This window comes from Patagioenas fasciata, chromosome 1, assembly GCF_037038585.1.
Source record: "Patagioenas fasciata isolate bPatFas1 chromosome 1, bPatFas1.hap1, whole genome shotgun sequence".
NCBI classification, from domain to species: Eukaryota; Metazoa; Chordata; class Aves; order Columbiformes; family Columbidae; genus Patagioenas; species Patagioenas fasciata.
In genome coordinates, this window is record NC_092520.1 from 44,913,520 (window position 1) to 44,936,372 (window position 22,853).

Genomic DNA, 22,853 nt, shown 5'->3' on the forward strand with positions numbered 1-22,853 from the left:
CTAACACTGTCACTAAATCATGTCCCCAAGAACTTCATTTATGCATCTTTTAAGCCCCTCCAGGCATGATAACTCAACCACTGCCCTGAGCAGCCTGTTCCAATGCCTGACAACCCCTCCTGTGAGGAATGTCTTCCTAATATCCAACCTAAACTTCCCCTGGTGCAACTTGAGGCCATTTCCTCATGTCCTATCGCTTGTTACTTGGGAGGAGAGACCAACACCCTCCATGCTACAACCTCCTTTCTGGTAGTTGTAGACAGTGATAAGGTCTCCCCTCAGTCTCCTTTTCTTCAGGTTAAACTCCCCAGCTCCCTCAGCTGCTCCTCATCACATTTGTGACCCAGTGCAAGACTTGTGCTCATAGCAAGGTGAAGATGAGAGCACCCTGCTTTCTTCATCTGTGGATTGACCAGCTGTGGCAAAGACCCCTGAGCAGGCACTGAGGTGACAAGTCTGTCTCAAATCTCAGGTGTCTGGTCTCACCAGAGCATCCTCATCTTTCCTGCTGCAGAGAAAGTTGTGCTCATAAACAGGGGCCGCTTCATGCTTTCCAAAATGCTCTTCTAGTCACCTCTGCCTGTGGAGTGTTTCCTACAGAGCACTCAGGCTTTTGAGTCTGTTTTTAGCGAGAGTCTGCCCATCGCTTCAGGAGGCCCTGAAATGACGATATCCAGCTCGTATAACAGCTGCCCAGTGATCCAAATGAGATCATCAGCACTAAATGTATGCGATTTCAAGTCTCCTGAGCTACATTTCTTCAAGTGTGTGTTGTTATTCTTCCTTCTGTGCACGCTCAAAAGGAAGACTGGTTTAAAGACTCTCACTTCAGCTGTTTATTAGCTGAGTTAACACAAACATTTCATCTTGAGCACTTGAGCAAAGTTTATGGTTTCCCTTCCAGGGTGGCTGACCTGAAACTTCTCTAATAACACTCTCGAGAAGAAGCATAGAAATATAATTCTTGAAATCAATTTCAGATAGCTATTAACAATCAAAATCAGTATAGCAATAGAAACCAAGATGCAAACTTTATTCTGACACTTTCTATGCCTCTGTGTGTTTAATGCAATACCATTTAGCTGGCTTAGAATTGCTGTTTCCTTCAATGGTGCTGTTACAATGGCATGTAGTATGCGGAGAGATATTAATCTTGTCTGCACTGCTCACAGCCTCTGCTGACCTAAAAATGAGAGCTCAAATTCAGATCTGGTCTGTGTTTTACGGTGTCACAAGGTAGAGCACTGTTACCCTGTTTGTAGGACAAACGATTGAGCTCATGGTAGTTCTGCACTGAATGGATGCTCTTGCTGGTAAAAGAGATGCTAAAGCCGTGGTTCCTGAGAATCTAAACTTATATTCCATTTAGTAAGAATATAAGCAAAACTTCCTGATCCGTCTTTTCTCATTATTTGCTTTGGCAGACAAGTCTAATCCTGTGGCCAGGGTGGTCTGATAATTATTGTTGGTCATCTGCATCAAGCATAAATTCATACAATGTTTCAAGTAGACAGTACAGTCAATTTTTCAAAGCTCAGAAGCCATTAGGGTGGCACAACTCACTCATTCTCTTGTTACATTTTATAAGACATTCTCTAAAGAAGTGCATTTTTCCTGACAAGAAAACTCTCCAGTTTGTCCTCAGCTTGTTATGTATTCCACACTTCTTCCCGGATTAAGCAAAGCAGCAGTCTGCACATGAGATTTGAAGTCATCTGCAACTCAAGTATACTGTGATTAGAAATCACAGCTCTGATATCCTAAACTAGATTTTAATAAGGATTGTGATAAGAAAAATGTTATTGGATTATCAGCCTTGAAATTATTTTCATTATCTTTTTTTTTTTTTAATTAATTGTTTTTCTCTCCTTCCTTTCTTCCACTGAGATGCCAGTAAGACCTAATGGGCATGGGGGAAGTGGGGAGAGGGAAGAATAAATGGAATATAGGGTTGTAAAAGCAACAATTTTCTTAAACAACTGAGGCTGTGTAAAGGAAGGGATTAATCTTTTGAATTAATTAGGAGAAAAAGATTAAAAAGACTAGAGAGTGCCCTTCTGTGATCAGCCTGAAGTTATGAATGTTTCAAATTATATCTGACATTATTCAATCCTTTCAAAATGAAACACAGTTTTACCTTTTAAACAGACTTTAATATTGTGGGGCAGTGGTTATGTTTTTAAAATATAGTGATAGTTGATTCAGAAAAAATGGTGAAAGGTATAAGAGGAAAGTAGGAATGCTTGTCTCATACATGTCTCAGAAAGAAGGTTAATGGAGATCACTAGGTTGATTGTGATGATCTCTTTCATACTGAAATGTATCAAAGCTCACCCAGATTTCATGTAACAAACCCACTGGAGTTTCAGGTCATACTTCAGTCTTCTGAGAAACTTCAGCTACGTACCATGTATAGAGACCAGGTCACCACTAACATCCGAGGCCTTTGAAATGTGAAGAACTGATGAGCTAAAATATACCTGGATAAACCTTATGGCCAGCCATGTCTAGGCTACAAAGGCCATCAAGGTCCTAAGCTGGGACAATGTCTCTTCCTTATCCAGAAACAATTATGTGTCAGTCCACATTGACTAAAACACTTGCCAAGTGCCTAGAAGAGTTTTAGCAGAGCTCTGGTTAAATATTCTCCCCTTTATATAGGTCCAAGCCCCAGTGCTACAGAGGAGAGCAAACCTCAGATTGTACAGTGATGGTGATGGAAAATCCTTTCTGATCTCTGCCGACAAATGGTTAAACCTTGAAGTATGGGGTTTAATTATTGTCATTGTCTTCGATTATCTACAGTACTAAGAGCATGTTTGGAACCTGAAAAGGAGGGGGTGAACAGGGAACTCAGCAATTTCCTGTTCTGGCCTCCCAGTCAGTCTTCCCTTCATCTCAACTGTATTTCTATCTGTTCAAAATTCCAGTTCATTCATTTCAATACAATTTTCAGTGTTTTTCAAACTGAAAAACTTATTTCTATAATTAGAAGTGATATTTTACTTCTTCTAGAATGAAAACAAAAGTGCTACACTGGTTTTGAGGAACTCAGATCAAAGAAGAAGACATTTGGCTGGATCACTGTCAAGATCAGTAAGAAGCACAGCATCCTTGCCATGACACTCGATAGCTGATACCTTGGCGGCAGTAGAAGTAATGGCACAACTCCTGATCACTGCAGAGGAACCGAGACTTCACAGCCAGTATCAGTCAGGATTCAACCACTGGCAAAGACGAAGTCACTGTGATAGAGCAGAGCACAATAAATGCCTAATAGGGAAACAGAAGTAACTGTTTGACATTGGCCTAATTAATATCAAGTGACTGCTGATTTGCATTTCTCTCTGGCTTCTCCAAGTTTAAACCAACATATGTTAAAATGGCAATTCTAACAAAAATTACTTGTTTCAAACATCAATTCTACATACAAACACTTACAAAGTCTGGAAGGTTCAAAGTCAGTACTAGATTCCATGACTTTTAATGGGAAATTTACACTTAGAAGTCATAGGTGTAAACCACCATTTGAAGTATGGTCTGTGGTCTACATTTGGTAGTAGGTTCAGCTGCATAGTAGGGAAGAACTCTTCCCTTCTAGTTCTTCGAAGGGCGTGACTTTTAGATGGTTTCTGAAGAGATGGCAAATTATTTGTCAGTGTCTCTAAGGATGCTTCGGAATGCTCCAAGATCATATATATATTGCCTTATATTCCCTGAAAATAATGACTTCCATCTCCCTCATATAACCTAAGCAGTTTGATTAACCTGACATAGGATTTGGAGGGGCTACCTCTGAAACCCGATAGCATTTGTGTGTAAGCAGAGGGAGATACAAAATCCGTCCATGGGTTCTGCAGTGATTTCCTTTCTCTGTGTAGCTTTGCCATGGTACAGAATTAGAAAGATTTTCACCAGGCCATTGCCACCCAGACAAATTTCTCCCACGCAGCAAAACTGATGAACTTAGTGTTATTCAGTTGAAGAATGGCAGTATTTAATTAGAAGATAAAGATGGAACTGATGGCCAAAAAGGTTTATTTCAGCCTCCTTGATAGAAGAAAGGTGAGAAAACAGGCAGGAATTTATTTCTTCCTCACCCAAAACAGAAGTAAGTCCAGTAAGAATTTCAAGAAAGCTGTCAAATCATCAGAAAATAGAGTGGTGAATTAGAATGTAATGGACAGGGCTTTTCTTGTCGCATGACAGGAGGGAGCAGTCTTGGGACTGTGATGTTATTCACCTAGATAAAATGTGAGTTAGTCTGATTTACAAGGTTGACTCACAAGATCAAAAAGAAACATGAGTTGGAAAAAAACCTGTGTGTTTTCTTGTTCTCAAGCAGTTGAACTACTGAGATGGGTGAACATATCTGTATTATAAGACCAAGACAAGGATGTCACGAATATCTGATTTGGTTTTCACTTGACTCAGAACTAATTTTCTTTGTCTAAGAAGTTATCTAATTTTGTCAAATGTCTCCCTAATAAGAAAAGTAATAAATACACCTTTATAGACAATAGCACTGGATTTCAGGTGCTGAAATCCAATGAACAGTCCCAGAAAGTTGGGGCTTTTCAGCCTGGAAAAGTCAAAGTCTGGGAAGACCTTATTGTGAGCTTTCAATACATAAAAGCGGCTTGTGAGAAAGGCAGAGGGAGACATTTTAAAAAAGCCTGTAGTGACAGTACAAGGGGCAACAAGTCAAAGAGGATACATTTAGATTGGAGGGATAGATTTAGATTGGGCGTAAGGAAAATATTTTTTTGTTTTAATGATTAAGGTGGTGACACACTACAGCAGGCTGCCCAGAGAAGTTGTGGCTGCCTCATCCCTGAAAGTGTTCAAGGCCAGGCTGGATGGGGTTTTGAGCAACCTGTTCTAGTGGAAGGTGTCCCTGCCCATGGTGGGCGGTGTGGAACTAGATGATCTTTAAAGGTCTCATGCAAGTCAAACCATTCTATATGATTCTATGGTTCTATAAGTTTGAGCTACCACCATAACCAGTAACTGTCACTGATTGGCCAATTTTTTTTATTACTATCGTTTAGTACTGTTACCTAACCTCTCTACTGCCAATGGCAAAAATTTTGTGATGCTCAAAAAGCAGAAAATAGAGCCAGCATTTGTTGGTTTGTGATGTTCATTTGTACCTTAAAAGCAGCTCCATTTGCTGTTTCTACTTGGAGGATTCTCTGGGAAGTTGCTTGACAGGAGACACATATCAAAATACTGAAAACAGAGCTATGTCTTCTCACACCAAACTGAATAAAAGAGATAGATGATCACACCAGAGGGAAACAGCAGTGGGAGTGTCTTCATATAGAATAGTTTTGTCATTGTGTGAGATGTTTGGGGCATGCTTTGCAAAGCAGTGAACTCTACTAACATCTATCACGACAAATAAGTGAGCAAATACTCCAATAAAGCTGAAAGGCAGTTGGCTTCATTGTATGTTGGATCTTGCCCCTTGAATAACAAAGAGAAAGATAGGAGGGAAGGCTGTATGGTAGAGTAAAAGACAGAACAAATTTCACTGAATAAACTAGTTTCTTTCTGTGGTAGAGAGGCTTTTAACTTCATATTCAGTGTGTTATTCTAGGACTAGCCTTGGTTGTATGAAACCACAAGCATATCTAAATTACAAATTCTCCTAATCATGGCTTCTCCCTGTCCTTGCCTTTTCCTTATCTGCACTCCAGAGCCAGGGAGAGAGTAAATGAAAACAGCACATCTCCGTTAGCATGGCAGAAGGGCTCTAAGTACACTTTTGCATGAGCGCAAAAACAATGGAGTGTTTAATCTTTTAAATACTTTATTAGTCTAGATTAGAGTTTCTGCTAATAAAAGAAACTTCTTTCTCTCCTTTTTTTTTTTTTTTTTTTAGAGAGAGAGTTATTAATGCTTCTGCAGAGAAAATGGAAGCAAAATACTACCTTGCTCTCTCTATATCTATAGTCCATAGGAAGTGTTACAGAATCACAGAATCATAGAATAGTTTGGGTTGGAAGGAACCTTCAAAGGTCATCTGGTCCAACCTCCCTGCAATGAGCAGGGACATCTTCACCTAGATCAGGTTGCTTAGAGCCCCATCCAGCCTGGCCTGGAATGTCTCCAGGGATGGGGCATCTACCTCCTCTCTGGGCAACCTGGGCCAGTGTTTTACCACCCTCATTGGAAAAAATTTCTTCCTCATGTCTAGCCTGAATCTCCACTCCTTTAGTTTAAACCATTACCCCATGTCCTATCAAAACAGACCCTGCTAAACTGCTAAAAATTCTGTCCCCATCTTTCTTATAGGCCCCTTTTAGGTACTGAAAGGCTGCAATGAGGTCTCCCTGTAATCTTCTTGTCTCCAGGCTGAACAACCCTAACTCTCTCTGCCTTTTTTTTTTTTTGTTGTATATTTGGCTGGTTTTGGAAGGTTTGTTGTTTGTTTTGTTTTGCTTTGTTTTGTTTGTTTGGTGGTGGTGTTGGTTTTTTTTTTTTAATTTATTAAAATAAAAATTTGTTTCCATGTTCACCAACTTTAATGGGGCAAAACCATAGATAAAGGAAGGGATGGGCAGAGACCCCCTCAAGGGCCCTCCTGAGCCAAACTGGGAGGAACTGGAGTGAACTGGGAGGGGGGTCCCTCATGGTCCAGGGAGGCCCTGGCTGGGTCCAAGTTCCCCCTCAGGGTTGCTCCTGCTTCTTTTTCACTGAAATTCGCTTCTTGCAGGTGACGATCATCTGGTAGAAGGGATAGATATTCACAGCTGCCCAGATGGGTTTGATCCACTCATCTTTCTAATCACAGGTGGGGGCTGAGATGTGGCAGATGACATGGTTCCACTCCACCATGTGCCCATCAGCCTTGGTCTTGCAGGCCTTGATGAGCTGCCCCTTGTTGTTGGGGATGTAGAGCTCGAAGCAGTGCAGTTTTTGAGGGTCCTCTGCCTTCCACGTCTTCACCCACCTGTGTCCCAAATCCATCATCTGGTCCATCTTCTGCACCTTCCCCAGAAGCCAGAAGCTCCAGAGAAACCATCTCAATGCCTGCACCAGTTTGAGGTCTATGAGCTCATGGAGATTCACAAAGACATGCAGCGACCCAATACTGAACTCTTCCCTCTTTTGTTGAGGCTCTCACCTTCATAGAGAAAATGTGTGATGTCTTCGTCCATGTGTTGCAACAGCTTGCTCTTCACCAGGAACTGAATCCCATTTTTGGGGTCTGTGTTTAATTGCTTGCTGACCATCCCCATCTTTTGGTTCATCTAGAGGGTTTTGCTGCCCTTGTTGGCCTCCAGCCCCTTGACCTCCATTGTGGCCTTGCTCAGCTCCTACCACAGCTGCTGGATCTCCCCCAGAAGCTCCTGCTTGTGTGCCAGATGCTCTCCAGCTCCAGATGTTTCTCCTCCGTCAGGCTGAGGGGTACATAGACTCCATCCTCCATGGTGGTCAGTGCAGCTGATTGTGCTGGGCCGAGGTTGCCCTACACTGGCACCAGAGCCAAACAGGGCACTGGACTCTGTGTGTAGCCTCACCAGTGCTGAGTAGAGGGGAAGGATCACCAGTGTGGTTGCTTATACAGCCCTTGTTTTATCCATTTCAACATTCTGGAATTATTTCTGCATCTTCTTCAGCTTAATTAATAACTTCCTGTCATGTAATTCAGTGCAGTGCAGAAGAGAACACAGGAATATGAAGACGGTCATGCTCATCACACTAAAGGTCTGTCTGTCAATAGCAAATGTCTCCGAAACGGAAAAAAATTATGTCCCATTCTGAGGGACTGCCCGTGCTGCTTGGATGCCTCCTTTGTACAAACAGTCACATTAATAAAGAATGTCTCCCCTTTTAACCACCCTGAAGCTGATTTCTCATCTGAGAGGTTATAAATTATTTTTAGAGGTTAATTGTTATGCAAATCTGCTCATCATGGGGCTCCAGCATCCAGAGAAATGAGAAAACATTCCCTTTCCCAGTGAGAGAGGCTCGTAGAGGATACCTTTTCATTTTTAAAACCATTTGGAAAGGATTATGTGCCATATGTTTTCTCAAACATATCACACACTAAATGTAAGAAACCTATATTAACACGATGTTAAGGTTGCACAGTTGCAACATAATTGTATATTAATGTGCCTGTTTTGGGTATCCGTATACTTCATGGAATGCATTTAAAAACATAGTGCTCAATCCTGTATATTGTGCTCAGATTAACAGTTATCACATAGGCAAGTATCTCCTCTGACATCTGCAAGCAACCTTTGCAGAATAACACCACAGACAATACATTGATTTTAAGTATATGCTTAACGAGAAAAATAGGGATAGCAGACACTATAGGCCAGATGATGAAGAGAAAAAGATTTTGCAATAAGGTTTTTCTTTTTAACCTAAAAGCAAACAGGAAGAATATGTTCCTTTCTTAATAATTTCTCATTTCTTGTACTATAAGATTTAACTCACATTGCTACTTTCGATGTGTAAGTTAGTGGTAGAAACCCCTTTGGTGTGAGTTTGTGTGAATGGGCTGTATAAATAACTACTGGTGTGGATGGGGAAGGAGTTCCCATAAAACAGCAGGCTGAAGGGTGAAAAAAGGTATGTACTGAGAGGTAGAATGTTAAAGGCTCATAAAATCCTGCAGTTCGAGAGACTGATGACCCTGTTGAATCCATAAGAACTGGTGAATTCAGGATGTCAGGAGCCTGCCACATATGCCAAGGGCCAGCAGCACGCATCGGCATCAACAACAGGTCATACAGTTCATTCCTGATTATATTAATAATAACAAATTGAGAAGCAAAATTTCTTATAATAAATATTTGTTGTAACCTGTAGTCCCCTAACTTGGTCTCCTGTCAGGGGATTCTGCGACACTACCCTTTGAGACTGCCACAAAGAGTTGTCACAGGATAAGTACAAGGGCCTGATAAAGGTCTTGGCTGTTCTTCACAGAGGTTTTCAGGGATACAATATGCTCCATTTTTCAGGAGCCATGTGAATCCTGGGCAGTCGGGTCCATTTCTTGAGATCTTGAAACTTGCAGAATCTTTGCAATGGGGAAAAGTAAGAGTGTATAAGGCCTGTCATCTTTGCTAGGTCTTGTATGAGGTGAGAAAAATCTCTTTAACATCAGATAGGGAACAAGATAAAGAGTAGAAGGACGATAGTAACTCAGACTAAGGAAAATTACATTACAACAGTTATCAGTACTGCTCTATGCTGCTTGTTCCTCCTGGCATGTATACCTATGGTTCCTTTTAACAGTAGGAATAATAACTCTAGCAGTGGAATTTCTGAAATCTGATTCATAAGTCTCTAAATTGGAAGTTAATGTCCAGTCAAGTTCCGAGGCCTCTATTTCTTCAAGCACAAGGAAACCTAGCTAGGTTAGGAACACAGGGCAAAAGATTTCAGCCATAGTCATAAAAAAAGGGAAGATCATTCTGAGGCAGATCTGTGAAGTTAATTTCCACAGCACTGCTTCACTGAAGTATGGAGGGAATATGGAGACTAAATTTCACCAGATAAACCACACCATTTAAAGAGGTGGACAATATTTTTTCCTTCAACATTAGCTAATAACTAGCTTTTTTCCAAATTCTCATCAGCAAACAGGTGAAATAATCCGTAACTTTCAAGTAATAGTGACTATAACTTTTGGCAAAAATGTAGTCCATTCAAATATTTGTGGTTGTACTATACTTTTTTCCCAAAAGTATCTGCAAAATACTTTAACCACGCAGTTTATTCCCACTCCAACCTGTTCCAAAATCCAGTGCCTTGTAGGGAATAAGTGTTTTCATTGTGTTAATGCTGTGGGAAAATATCTGTCTTTTAAGGCCTTCTCTTCCCAGGCCAAAAGTCCTACTTCCAAGACACTTCGAAGCCTTTTTCTTTGAATACACTCTTCCCAGTTAGAGTAGGTTTTGGGTTTTAGCATGCAAATTCCTCTTAAGGGAATGGACACTACAATACTTGGCAGGGTCCAAAAAAGTAGTTTCCTGAAAACTGGAGGTACATAAAAAAAGAAGATCAAGCATCAGCTTTTCAAAATGTGGTCCATAATTAACAACTTTAAAATGCATATTTTAAACCTGCGGTTTATTTAACAATAGATTCTGATAGCTACCTCATTTTGAACTTCAAGATAATACCTCACTCAGTGACAAAGTATTAAGGTGAATAATTTTTATTTAAAAGAAATTTACTTACTATTTTATTATGTATGCAAGTTGACATTCAAATGGTGTTTGGGAGCAGCAGGGAGCAGAGAAAATGAATAGTCCCTGGATCTTGCCAATTACTTTGAGAAAGTTTAGGTGTCCTCTGAATCATGTTGAAACATTTTGAGCCAATGAAATAAAGACGGTATTTTGATATGACTTAGACACATCCTGAAAACAACATGAATTGGAAAGAGAATGAATCACAAGTGAGGCAGTACTATGGAGGTGACCACAGATGAAGACCCTTAGAACCAGAGTCTTATTTTATAAAGTGAAGAAAGGAAAGTACTGGATTTTGTTTCACAAGTTCCTCAGGAGGAAAAAGTCAACAAAAACATTCATAACCACCCTAGCAGAAGTGGATCAAGAGGAGACTGTATGAGGTTGTTGCAATGTATTTTAAGAAAATTTCGCTGAAATAGATGCACATTATAGAGGAATATGAATTTGAGGAAGAGATGGGGTTGGACAGTACCCTCTGTAAAAATGATGCCCTCTGTAAAATTGAATTCAAGGCATTTATCTCTAAGAATTGAGTCCTTTGATATCCTGAACTGAAGTGGAAGTTTGGACTCCTTGTAAAGTTGCCAGAGCTCCATACAGCCCTGGAAATCAAACCCTACGTATCACACCGAGGCCCATGCAGAAAGGTGTTTATGCTGAAGCTACTGCTGCCCACAGTTATTGGGGCAGGCAATAATTCCTTCTTGTGTGTTCTCCTGATCATTTAAATGCTACACACTTTTTCTATCTATGAAACACTGACTTGGCACTGTGGTTGATGATATTTTTTTTCTTGTTGTACAAGAGTCAGGAAATTCTCTCAAAGTTCTTGTGCCAGTGGTATCTTGTGTTTTCACATGTATGAGGATGTTATGCTGTGATACAGCTGTAGTCAGCAAATATGCTTAAACTGAAGTCTCTAGAATATGAAAAGAATAATGGTTACTCCTGGAATATTTTCCACAATATCCCTTTAGTTTTGGAAATTGCATGCAGCCTCCTTGATGTCTTTCCCTGTTTAGAATTGTATGAGTGAATCTTCAGGCATGTTGCAAAACTCCTGTCCACCAAATTTTTTGTTGTTTTATGAGGGGCAGGGAAACTTAAAAGTGCAGGTCAGTTTAGATTTAGAATTTTCTGAATTGCAATAGGAGAGCTTTGATATCAGTAGTATTTTAGATTAAGCAAAGAGTGTCTTCAGCAACCAAGAGATCTTTTCACTTTCAACAAATGGAAGTAAATAATTTAAAAACTGAGTTCAGAGTTTGGAGACAAATCTCCAGTATGAATTTCAGGTAATGTTGGAACATTAAATATGAATTTCCTGAATCCATCAATTTGAATACTGCTTGTTGCAAGCTTAGATCAAATGGAATGTGTATAACTCTAAAAATAAAAGCAGGGAAAGAAATATTATTAAATATCTAGCCATACGAGTGAGATAAATACATCTACCTACCTGTAAAAGTTTTGGATGTGTTGCATCCATCAGAAGTCCGTTTTCTTTTAGGCAAAATCTTTTTGTCAGGTGATTTCTTTATCAGAACCATGTTTATGACTTCTTATTCTAAATTCTATTATTCAACCAGTAAAGCTGACAAGTACAAATACTTCCCTTCATTGCCAGTTTAGCACTCTTCTCTAGCATTCTGCATACCAAGTAGAATTGTAGATTTTCCTTGTAAAACTACTTCGTATTTTACAAGTTAATGTGGGAGATGGAACAAAAGAAACATGGCTTGTTTTAATAAAAATATTGACTCGTGACTTTACAGAGCTGTAGATGAAATTTTTGCCTGATCTTTTTTTCCTCCTATTATTTTAAAAATAAGGTTTCTCATTAAAATCCAAAGGGTAGCTTTGTTTCAGTCACAGAAGATATGTTTTCACTTTGTAGAACATCCCAACTGAGTAATTCACTCCTATCAAGAGCTCTATTGGCAAGAAGAAGGTGGTTGCTGGTTAAAAAAGAGGGCTTAGATCCAGCAGAGCACTTAAGCACGTGCTTAACTTGTCAGTACTGCTAATTGCATACTTAAAGTTAAGCACGTGCTTAAGTGCTGTGTTGGTTTGGTGCCTACCTCTGTAACTTTTGGTCAGGAATAATTACTGCTTGTTGGTAGTGCCCTGACTTCAGAAAATTCATACCTTTCATGCTATTTCTAGAACCTATTTAGCAAATACCACTATTATAATACCTGTCAACACAGCAGAGAAGCTGGAGGAGGAACAGGCAGACAAACTGACTCTTTCAGCTCCATCATTAACAGCAAAGAGAGGACTATGGGAGGAGACTTTCCTCCAGATTTAGGCATTTACATCTGCTTAGCTGTCTGGGCTGTCCTCATAGGCACACAGAGAGACCAATTTGCCTCAGAGTAGTACTTCAGAAGCATCAAATGGATCACTATGATTTGTGTAAGTACCTGCTTCTCCTCATTGTGGAGCAAGGTGAGAGGATCGAAAGTGAGCATCTTGGTTGTAGGCAGAATGTAAGGACAGCTGAGATGAATCCCTCATCACTGCACTTGGTGCTTGAACCACTATTCTGGGTTAGATTCACATTTTATAGAACATTTAAAAAAACTGTTGGGTGGGGTTCTAAAAGCTCATTGCATTTTCATTCATGTTCTCCGTGTTAGCATTAATCTGCAGGCTAGCAATGTGCTTCTAAATTCTTCTCTGCGAAAAGTAAGAGCTGTGGTCCCATCTGGTACACATTAAGAATCCACGGTTAGCTTCCCATGGCAAGTCCTCAGAACAATAATCACAATTTCTACAAACATAGCTGTGCACCTGAGGGTTTTTTTTTCAGCACTTCCAACATATAATAGCTGCGTGAGCTCAGCAAAAGGCTGCTCTGACTTCCCTGATTCTCTGACAGAGACTTGGAAAAAATCAAAAAAAGGGCAGACATCAGTGAGAAGATGAAGCATTTGTAATTCTTAAGGTTGTTTTCCTACTTCACCAACAGGTGCACATTTGTTTTGTCACATTTTCAGTGGAAAATAATGCAGCTCCCCAACTCCACCCTTCCTTCCTCAATTTGATACTGATTTACCAGTTTAAACATATGTATTTCATTGTAAATTACTCTGCACATTTGTTAAAACTTGCATAAACATCGTGAATAAACTTTGGGAAAAGAAGAACGCATCTTACATGCATTTGAAAATGCTGATTTTCTCTGATTTATTTTAGAGAGATTACAGCAGGGCGTTGAGCATAAAGTTGCCAAAGCACTCAAAATTGATATTAAATACAACGCAGAGTGCCATTATGAAAATGAAAATCAGCTAAGAAAGAGTATTCTGGAGGCTGCAAAGTAATCTAGTGCTGAGATTCCTTGATCAATGGGACACGTGGACCACAATGAGGGAAGCACAGTGTGGCAATATGCATGTTACCTACCAACAAAAATGCCTTGAACCTTACTGTTTGCAGTGTTATTTAGAGAATTGTATTTCTCCTGCTCATTCTAGTTATAGTCACCAAGAAGACTGTAAAGGACCTTGAGAGCTCCCCTTGAGATGCTAAAAGCTGTTTTATTGCCTCAAGACAGGATCAGCTGTATTTGTAATAAGTAGTATGTTCTTAAGATCTTCCAGTGCTAAGGGTTCCATGTCCTCACCAAACAAAACGCTGAAATGCCTACTGGCAAGTATTATATTGTCTCACCCAAATCTACCTTACTGCAACTTAAGTCTCGTTACTTCTCTTCCACATGGCATTGGATGGACATCAGAGATGTCAAAGACTCATTCCCAGGGATGGGAAACCTCTCCTCTTATTTTGAGTATCTACATCTGAGTTCATTATCCTAGCAACCCACTTCAATGGAAATAAATAAGCACTTTCAAAACTGAGTTAATCTCATCTATTTTGCCTGTGTTTCAGAGTGCGATGAATTCTGCCCTTGAAGTACCTTTTTTTCACTGGGTTTGTAATGGGGGTTCAGATGTAGGCATCTACGTTGCAGATAACTCTTGGTCAAATGAACCCTGCCCTGTTCATAGTAGGGTGATGGGAATGCTTAATTTTCATTCATTGTCACAGCAGCCCCTATATGTTGGGCACTGTAGGGATATCTGATTTTGAGAGGACACCTTCCCCAATGTGACTTGGGTATGAAGAACTTCCTCCTTTATCCCATTGGCCTTCTTTAGTATGTCAAATTGCCACCAGTGGAACTAAACCAGCATTTGGTTTTAGTGAATCCTTCAGGTCTTCTTTGACTACAGTATTATGAGATGAGAAGATCCTGCATTTTTTTTATTCCATCAAAGGAGTGGTGGTAGTGTAAGAGATCCAATGTAAGCTTCCAGATATGTATTTTCCTAATACCAGAATATTTCTGTTGGATTCCTGCAGAGATGGAATGCGTTGCTGCAATAATCATGACTCTCAATGACAAGACTAACTCCTTGTAATGGAAGAACAGAAGACGAATTGAAACAAATGATTTCCTGAAATTATGGAATGTTTCAGAAAAGTGGTCAAAGTCAATAATTGTTACTAGGATGCAGCTGATCCAAATCTAGAGGATGATTCTTGACTTTTTAAGCTTCTTGTTATCAGTGGCCCTTGTATAATACACAGCTCATTGCTATCCGTGCAATTGCAATAGTTGCAGTTGCACTGATAGTTTTAAAAAAAAAATAATGTAATTAGAACCACTGTTGTCCTGTAGACAAAGAGTCTATTAGAACCTGCTCCTCAGGATGGTCCATGAAATGGCCACAGACCTGTGCTGATGTGATCAAGATCAGCGTTCAGCTTTCATAGTTTTCAAGTATGACAACGGGATCCTCAGAGCAGAGCTTGACCATATTTAGTAAGTAAGGCTCTGTAACAGATTCTGGTTACATTATGACAAACCTCTGGAGATAATAGAAATGCTATTGAGTCACAATTTTCTGGAATGAGGCAATTGGATCGGCTTGCCACCATTCTTGCTGCTGTGCAATGGCCTAAACTGAAAACACAATAAGTTCTCACATATAGGAATATCCTAGTACTTACTTTTTATTTTCATATTGTCACATTAAAATAGGCCCAGGTCTATGTTCACTTCAAAATGAAGTCAAGGAATCTAGCTATGGTGCAACAGGAGAATATTTTCCTTCAAAGAAAATGGTGATGTTTTCACTTGCAGTCCACAAAATATCTACCTTCACCTGCAGCAAAAGGAGTTTCAGAACTTTCAAAATCTTGTGTTCTCAGTGAAGCGATAACCTCTGGTCTTTATGAGACCTTCTGGTTCCAGAGCTCTTTTCATCTCTGTAAATCAATTTATTTCTGTTTTATTTGCCGTGCCCCTTGTCTGACTGAAACATGTAAGTAAGTGTGCAATACCCTTCCTTCATTTGCCTGTACGAACAGAAACTTCAAAGCTTGTTATTGACTATTTACTCAAACAATCTCATGCAAATTTATTTTAATATTCTCTCAAACTCTCTTAGAAGGATGTTTCTGCTTTGAATGATAAGGGCCAAAGATTATGGTTATGCCAGCACAGATGCACAAAATCATCAGGGTGAGGAGCATGATGGTCCAGCAATTTTTCAAACTTTGCCCAGTAGTAAGCACTGCAATTATGTACAGGCCACCTTTACCAGCAAAACCACTTGCGTTGCCAGCTGTGTGGTAAGAAAGGAAATTCAGCTGAAATTTTGTCATGATGAGCACGGTGGGTGATAGAGTATTTTCATGGGTTCTGGGGAGCTGTAAGATGTTAATCTTGTTAAGAATGTTAATGTTAAGAAACATTAAGAAATGTTAAATTTGTGAAACCATTTTTAATGTGCATTACTGCTGGATGGCAAACTGATCAATCCCATTGTTTATAGCAGTGATACTTCTCTATAACAGGACCATAAGGAAGTCCTGGATTCAGTTCTTTAAAACAGCATAGTACGGGGCGGAAGAGCTGGCTAAGGCCTGTGCTGCTTCATTGTTATTTTAAATGCCATTGTTATTAAAAAAAAAAAATAGGGAGGGAGAACAGGAAACAGAATTATAACCAGATTCCTGCTCTGTTGGTTTGTTCCCCATTGGTGAGACACCTGCCACAATAAGTATATACAAACCATTATCCCTGTGCAAACATGCTGCTATGCGATGGATTAAGTCCTATTGAAACAGGAACATATAGCTGTCATCATTCTTTAAGGGTAGTTACAAGAAATTCCTTATGGTTCCATGCATCTTAAACAACTAGAGCTTCTTCTGCCAACACTAAATGTGCCCAGGAGTTTGAAAGGCATTGGTAGAAGAGATTTGCACAGGAAATACTACAAAAAAAACACCAAGAAGGAAAAAAAAATCAGATGTAAAGATAGTTAGACAGAGAAAGCACAGAGATAAAAGTAAGAAATAATAGTTTTTAGTTGTGTGTTTGGCTGAAATACGTTTGGAATTGGGAGTGAAGAAATAATTTCATGTCTGGTTCCTCTTGTTGTCAAGGAAACAGGACTGTATATCCTTTATAGACTTATAGTTTCATCAAGGAAACCTAAACTCCATGAACAACCTCTCTTTATGGAAACAAGTTATTACACCTTATGTTTTGGCTGGCTACTCAGACCAAAAGTAATGAGTTGTAATGCAGAGCTCCCAGCTTGTACCCAGTCAATCCAGTGACTCACAGCCAAGCTGACTGAAGCAGAAGGTCTGAAGATCCAAAGTGGTAAGAGTTAAGGTTTGCCCAACCATTCCTACAAGGAGTTGGAGAGGATCTGTAAGCAATAAATGACTACACAGGCTTGGTCAGCAATCAGTTGACCTCAAATGCTTCCTCATCTATTGGTCATTCTCGTGACAGCTCAGTGATACCGCTACCTGGGACAGGCATGGGATGGGAATGCGTCATCATGCAATTCTCCTTCCAGGCATGATCACAGCATGATAATACAGTCCTCTGGTTATGTTGACAACTCCCAGGACATGGAGAGAGCTATGAAGAACTGTTAGCTCTTGGTCGTCTTGCTCTGGCTGGCATTTCCAAGTTAAAGGCTTTCTGAAATCTCCCTTTTCTCCCCAACAGAAGAAGCCGTCTGCCTCTCCTTCAACAGTAATCTTTCTTTGTCTACTGGTACTGCCTCAAACACAGCTTTTAAGCTAAGAGCAAGTCGAAGAAGAGTCAATGTAAGTTTTTTTCATATAAATATGGGGTCTGCACATAGCAAAAGAGAGAGGGAGAAGTAGAAGATAATAACAAAGGAAAGAAAGCAGGTCCAAACCTGACACCATGGACCTTGACTCTGCTTACCACAAAACTTAAAGACAGGTGTAATTGTCTTCACTTTACTTGTATGAGAAAGTAACACCACCACCCTTGCCCTCACCCCTTCCTCTCCCCCACAACGGTCTCAGGAATTGCTATCTTCAGTCAGCCATCCTTGCTGTAAGTTTCTTTAAATTGTAATTGGATCATCTTCTAGATTCTGGGCTACTCCTTTGTCAGAGGAATTCCCGAGGATATAGCCCTTATTTAATGGAAACGTGAGTTACTAAATGAAAGACTGACTATAGATATGATTCTTTGTTTGTAGAAGAAAACCTGTTTTACCAACAACTAATTTTAAGGAGCCTTATAACAAAATATGTGTGCTTATACACTCAATGTTTGTGTGTTTTATTTTCTGTCAAATATAAGACTCTAAATCTATGCATATCATGATCTGTGTGTGTGTTTCATTGGGAATTTGAACTTTAGCCTGCACGCTTGCTACTCTTGACCTTAGAGATCCCAAATGTAGAGGCAACATTTGAACTAATTTGCCCAAATCATTTTCATTTTTTATCGCTCTCTGAGTGTACATGTGGCTCTTCGTCACATTCAGAAGCCCTACATGTATCAGGGTGAGTGCTGGTTAGAAAGGACCAGAAATCAGCCAAGGCCAAAATTGGTGAGGGACTCCATGAGGATAACATACTGGTCATTAAAATCACTGTTAAAGTCAGTGAGACTTTTCCCATTGATATTAATAAGTCTAGCCTTCCAGATCTGTCCTTTGGAATATGATTTGAACAGTTCTGCTTTAGGCATTAGGGTGAGTCGGTGGGTACTAAAATTGAAAAACAGATGTGGTTTCTAGTATCAGCAAAATAGTATCTAAGTATTCTGGAAAGTGTTTTAGTAGTACATAATTAATCACAGGTTGTGTCCCATAGGTGAGCGTTTGCTCTTAAAACAGTAAATCCACAAACAAAGTGCAAACTTGACTTCTGGTTGGCAGCTTTAAGAACTGGTACCACTCCCTAATACCCCTTTGCAGTTTTGATTCTAAGTGACCACCACAAAAACTGCTACAGTAGATTTTATGGAGAAAAGTACAAAGCTTGTGTGACAGACAACTGCAGAGATTATTAAGAAAATATGATCCTAGCAATTGCAGGTCCTATAATCTCCTTCAAAATTAGCTTAAATGAATTGTCTAGTGTAGAAATGAAAATATATTTCTTGTTGCTGCTACATAGTCAGATCCAGATGCTGAGTATCACCTTCTTTTCCTTGTTTGTCTTGGTGTAGTAAAAGAAAATATTGCTTGAATATTTAAGATAGACATACTATAACTTTGTAGTGATGCTATATTATTGGAACAGTAAGAATAAACTTTCAAAGTGACTCAGAATGGGAAAAGTCTCATTTATTAGATGCAGACAATAACTATTTCTCATTTACAAGCAGAACAAATGATCTATGGTGTGAAAAACAGCTACAATTTATTTGCTGTCATCCACTCCTGCCCAGGTGTGAAATGTTTTTATCATATATAGACACAGGCCTGCTTTCTGCTCTGACTCATTTTCATTACAAAACATTTTATTTACATTGGTAGCTCACAGAATGGCTGATTAAGAAAAAGCTCAAAACTCAGGGCTGGTGTTGGTTGATTTTGGTAACTCATAATTTCTCTCTAGCAAGGTTATTTTCCGAGTATTCAGGGTTGCACTCTGGAAGGGACAAAGGAAGCGTAAGGAGTAGGTGATTCTCTAAACCTTGGCACGTCATCACCTGAGAAAGGAACATGGAAAGCTGCTTGGGAATGTGAATCCTTTAGTAGAAAAACTTTGTACAGAGAGACGCTGGTAAGATAGCAAGAACGTAGAGACATCCAAGTACTGCTAACATGATCATGTTAAGAAAGAGAGAGAGGATAGTTTTGGAATTAAGCATCAGCTGAAATGGGCTTGGAAATGCGTGCAAAGAAATAGCTCCTGCTGTGTGCAGATTGTTTTTGGAGACACTACCTTGAAGTTTTAAGATAGCTGTTCCCGCCAGATCTGGTTGCACTTACCACATTGACAATGTTTTGATCGAATGGTGTCACTGCACAGTACACTCACTTGGGTCATGTCTCTCTGAAGTAGAAGCCAGAGCAAAGTTTGGCACTGAACGTGCTGTATTTACTGCGTATTCAAATTGTCTCTTTCTGACTGTAATGGATGTGGTAGACTGGGGGGAAGTTTAAAAAAAAAAAAAAAACAGTGCAGTGAATCCAGGTTTTCAAATGAAAGCACAGCTACTGCACAGCTACTACCCTTTCCAACTGTAACTGAATGTATTTTAATCACTTTCCCATCATCATCTATCCCACTCTACAACACAAATGACATGGTCTTCAATGTCACAAATGATGCCCGAGTTATAGGAATGTTTTCCAGGTTTCTAAACAGTCTTTCTTTCAACATTTTGTCCAAGAACAGGCATCTCTTTCTCAGGGATTAGTCTGTCCTTAATCCTGAGGAAGCATTAGCTGGGGCAGGTCTTGGCTTCTGTGGAGTCAGCTGGACATCAGCAAGACCTACAAACACGGCCCAAGGCTGGTAGATGCCTGCTGTCTTATAGCTTTGTAAAGTACCACTCACACCGAAACTGTTACAGGAAAACAATCATTAGAAGAGTATCTGCCATTGGTTCTCCCTATCCATCTTGCCAGCATTTAAACATCAAGGACTTATTCTTTAAATGTAGGTTCCCATTGCTGACACAATTAGCTGTGTTCATAACAACTAATAAGAAGACATTTAGCTAATAGGAAGTGTTGAGAGAACAGGTTTTTTGTTAGCCAAATCTTATCCTTTCTCTCCCACGCTGAGTAAGCCTACATTAAAAATTAAGTAAGTGATGTGTTCTGACTTTTTTTTCTTTCCGTCTTTTAAGCTAACCTCTTTAGTACTTTTTTTTTTTTTTCCAAGAAAACCAACATCATTTCTCAGCCATCTTCCGGCATTCTCTTTTTTATTTTTTTCTCGTTTTGTGGCAGTCTTAGAGTCTATTTAAAAAATTGAGTACCTGTATAAAACTGAACACTTCTGACATTTGTGACAAGATTAATTCATATTTCTGTGTCTCCAAAATACTGCTTATTTCACTTGCACAATAGCAATGGGGTTTTTTTACTTCTATGTTAAGGCCTGCTCCTACCTGTAAATATGTATATGCACTGATGCTCACAACACAAATAAGTAGCTGACAGAAAAAACAGTATACTCTCGATCTTTGACAGCTTGTTTCCTCACCATCACCACCAATTTCCCATAGGGGCAAACCATTTTTTCTGCAGCTCTACTCAAGGGTTAAATTAACATGTGCTTCCAGATACAGAACTCTCCCTGAGGGAAAAGCATGTACAAAAAATGAAACAACACAAATACCCATTATTGTAAAATTCTCAAAGGCAGATGTGTACAAAAAAATCTCCATGTTCTCTACTAACATTAGACAGCCCTGGAATCTCTCCAAGCACAACACTTAGATGAAGAGAAGGTTCTAAAACAGGTTCAAAACAATTAAATGAGAAGAGATACTTGGAAGAGGTTCTGTTTGCTTTGCATACCATACCCCTTTATCTACTCCTGTTAGAAGAATAAACACACATCCTAGATGACAGACTGTCAAAGACATTGTCCGGTAGTGATATCCAGCATCTTCCAATAGCTCTAAAGGATTGTTTCAGTAACTTTGGAGGTGTCTTTTTGACTGTAACATTAATAAGTGATTGCAGCAGCCTAAGTAATAATATATCCTTTGTTGAAGAGTGTTCCGTTTAAGGTAGCTAATATAGGGTTTTTTATTCTGAACCTCAGGTGTGAAGCAATCCTTCAGGAAAGGAATCTACAAAAACACCCCCAAATGTCTGGAGTTTAGTTTGGAATTTGAAAAAAGAAATATCCCACTCTGCAAATGACCACAGCAAAGAATGTGGTTGAAAGAACTGGCATATAAGTTCAAATAAAGACTTAATATTTTAAGTTTCAGGAGCTTGGTCGTCCTTCTTGTCAGTTTGGATGAATGTAGGAGCACAAAAAGTAGCAGCCTGAGCCTTACCTAACTGCTCCCCCATTTATAAATGGAGTTGCCGAAGAAGAAGAGTTCAGCCACAGATCCCTTCAGGACTTTCCAGCCTTACCTTTTCCTCAGACACAGGCAGCTTGCCTCAGTTTTTTGACACAGCTGACTCCAGCACCGGTTGGATCAGGACCATGCAAGCAGATTAGGTTGGTTTGCCTGACTCTGCCATGGAAAAGTTCTGCCATCAGTATAACCAGCTGCTTGTCACTGTTACGCAAGGTGTCTTTACTAGGAATATGGTTTTCTTTCTGTTTGTCTTCTGAGGTTCAGGCCTCTTCAGGAAGTCCACCTAGCCAGGCTAATGGAGAAGTCTGGAGTTCTTCATGCCTGGATGAGGAAACCCAGAGCAAAACAGAACAACCAGGCCTCTCTACAACCAAGCTTTATTCCCTTGCTTTGCTTCACTGGACCCAAGATTCATAGTTCAAGCTTTGTTTGTTTTTTGTGTCCTCATCATAATCTCTTGCTGAGTCCCTAAGCTCTTCTTTAGACAGTAAAGTAATCAATTCTCACACTCAGTACTTGAAACTTAAACAAATATTGAGAAAACTGGCATTAAAAACCACAGCTAACCCATGTAGTTTTTTTCCTGTTTGGTGTTGACAATGTTGCAAAAGAATAAAGAGCAAATGCACTTACCTGATAAAAACTCTTTAAGAAAATGCACGTTTTTTGAATATTTTTTCAAAAATGTCTCTCTAAATTAATACAAAATATCATTATTTTAAAGATTATAACACAGTTTTGCAACTAGGCTATCTAATACAACATACTGTTACACAATTACAGATACCTCACAGTTTCAAATTACAGTGCCAAGTAGCAATACCCAAAAAATGCACATGAAAGCTCTGAATGAAGACCCAGTAGCAGCCTTACATTCATCAGTAGATGAGCAGATGGGTTCAGCTGGCACTATTTTCTCCACTGGTAGTATAAAAGGAAAATGGCACTCCCTTCAGTCAGCAGTTTGCATATCCCAGGAGTCCCATATTAATCTCTGTGTCATATTCTGTATGCAAAAAACGCGGTTCCATGGAGTGGAAGAAGTTAAAAAGACACTATTTTATGGCTCTGCAGGATGACAGATTAATTCTGTCCTTTCCAGAGGCACTCTGAAGCTATACATAAGGGAAACTGGATTTTCTTCCTGGGTGTAGTGCCTCCCATTATTATTATATTTATCATTAGCAGCATGAGCACACGTGGCACAGCCGCACTTCATCAATATTCATACTGTATGTGTTGGTGCCCTGCAATTACAAAGT

At 39.5% G+C, this 22,853-nt stretch overlaps 1 pseudogene; it reads right to left on the reverse strand.

Annotated features, from left to right (window-relative positions):
• Positions 1 to 6,789: 6,789 nt before the first annotated feature.
• Positions 6,790 to 7,438, reverse strand: LOC136108293 (cytohesin-2-like; annotated as a pseudogene).
• Between the last annotated feature and the right edge of the window lie 15,415 nt (positions 7,439 to 22,853).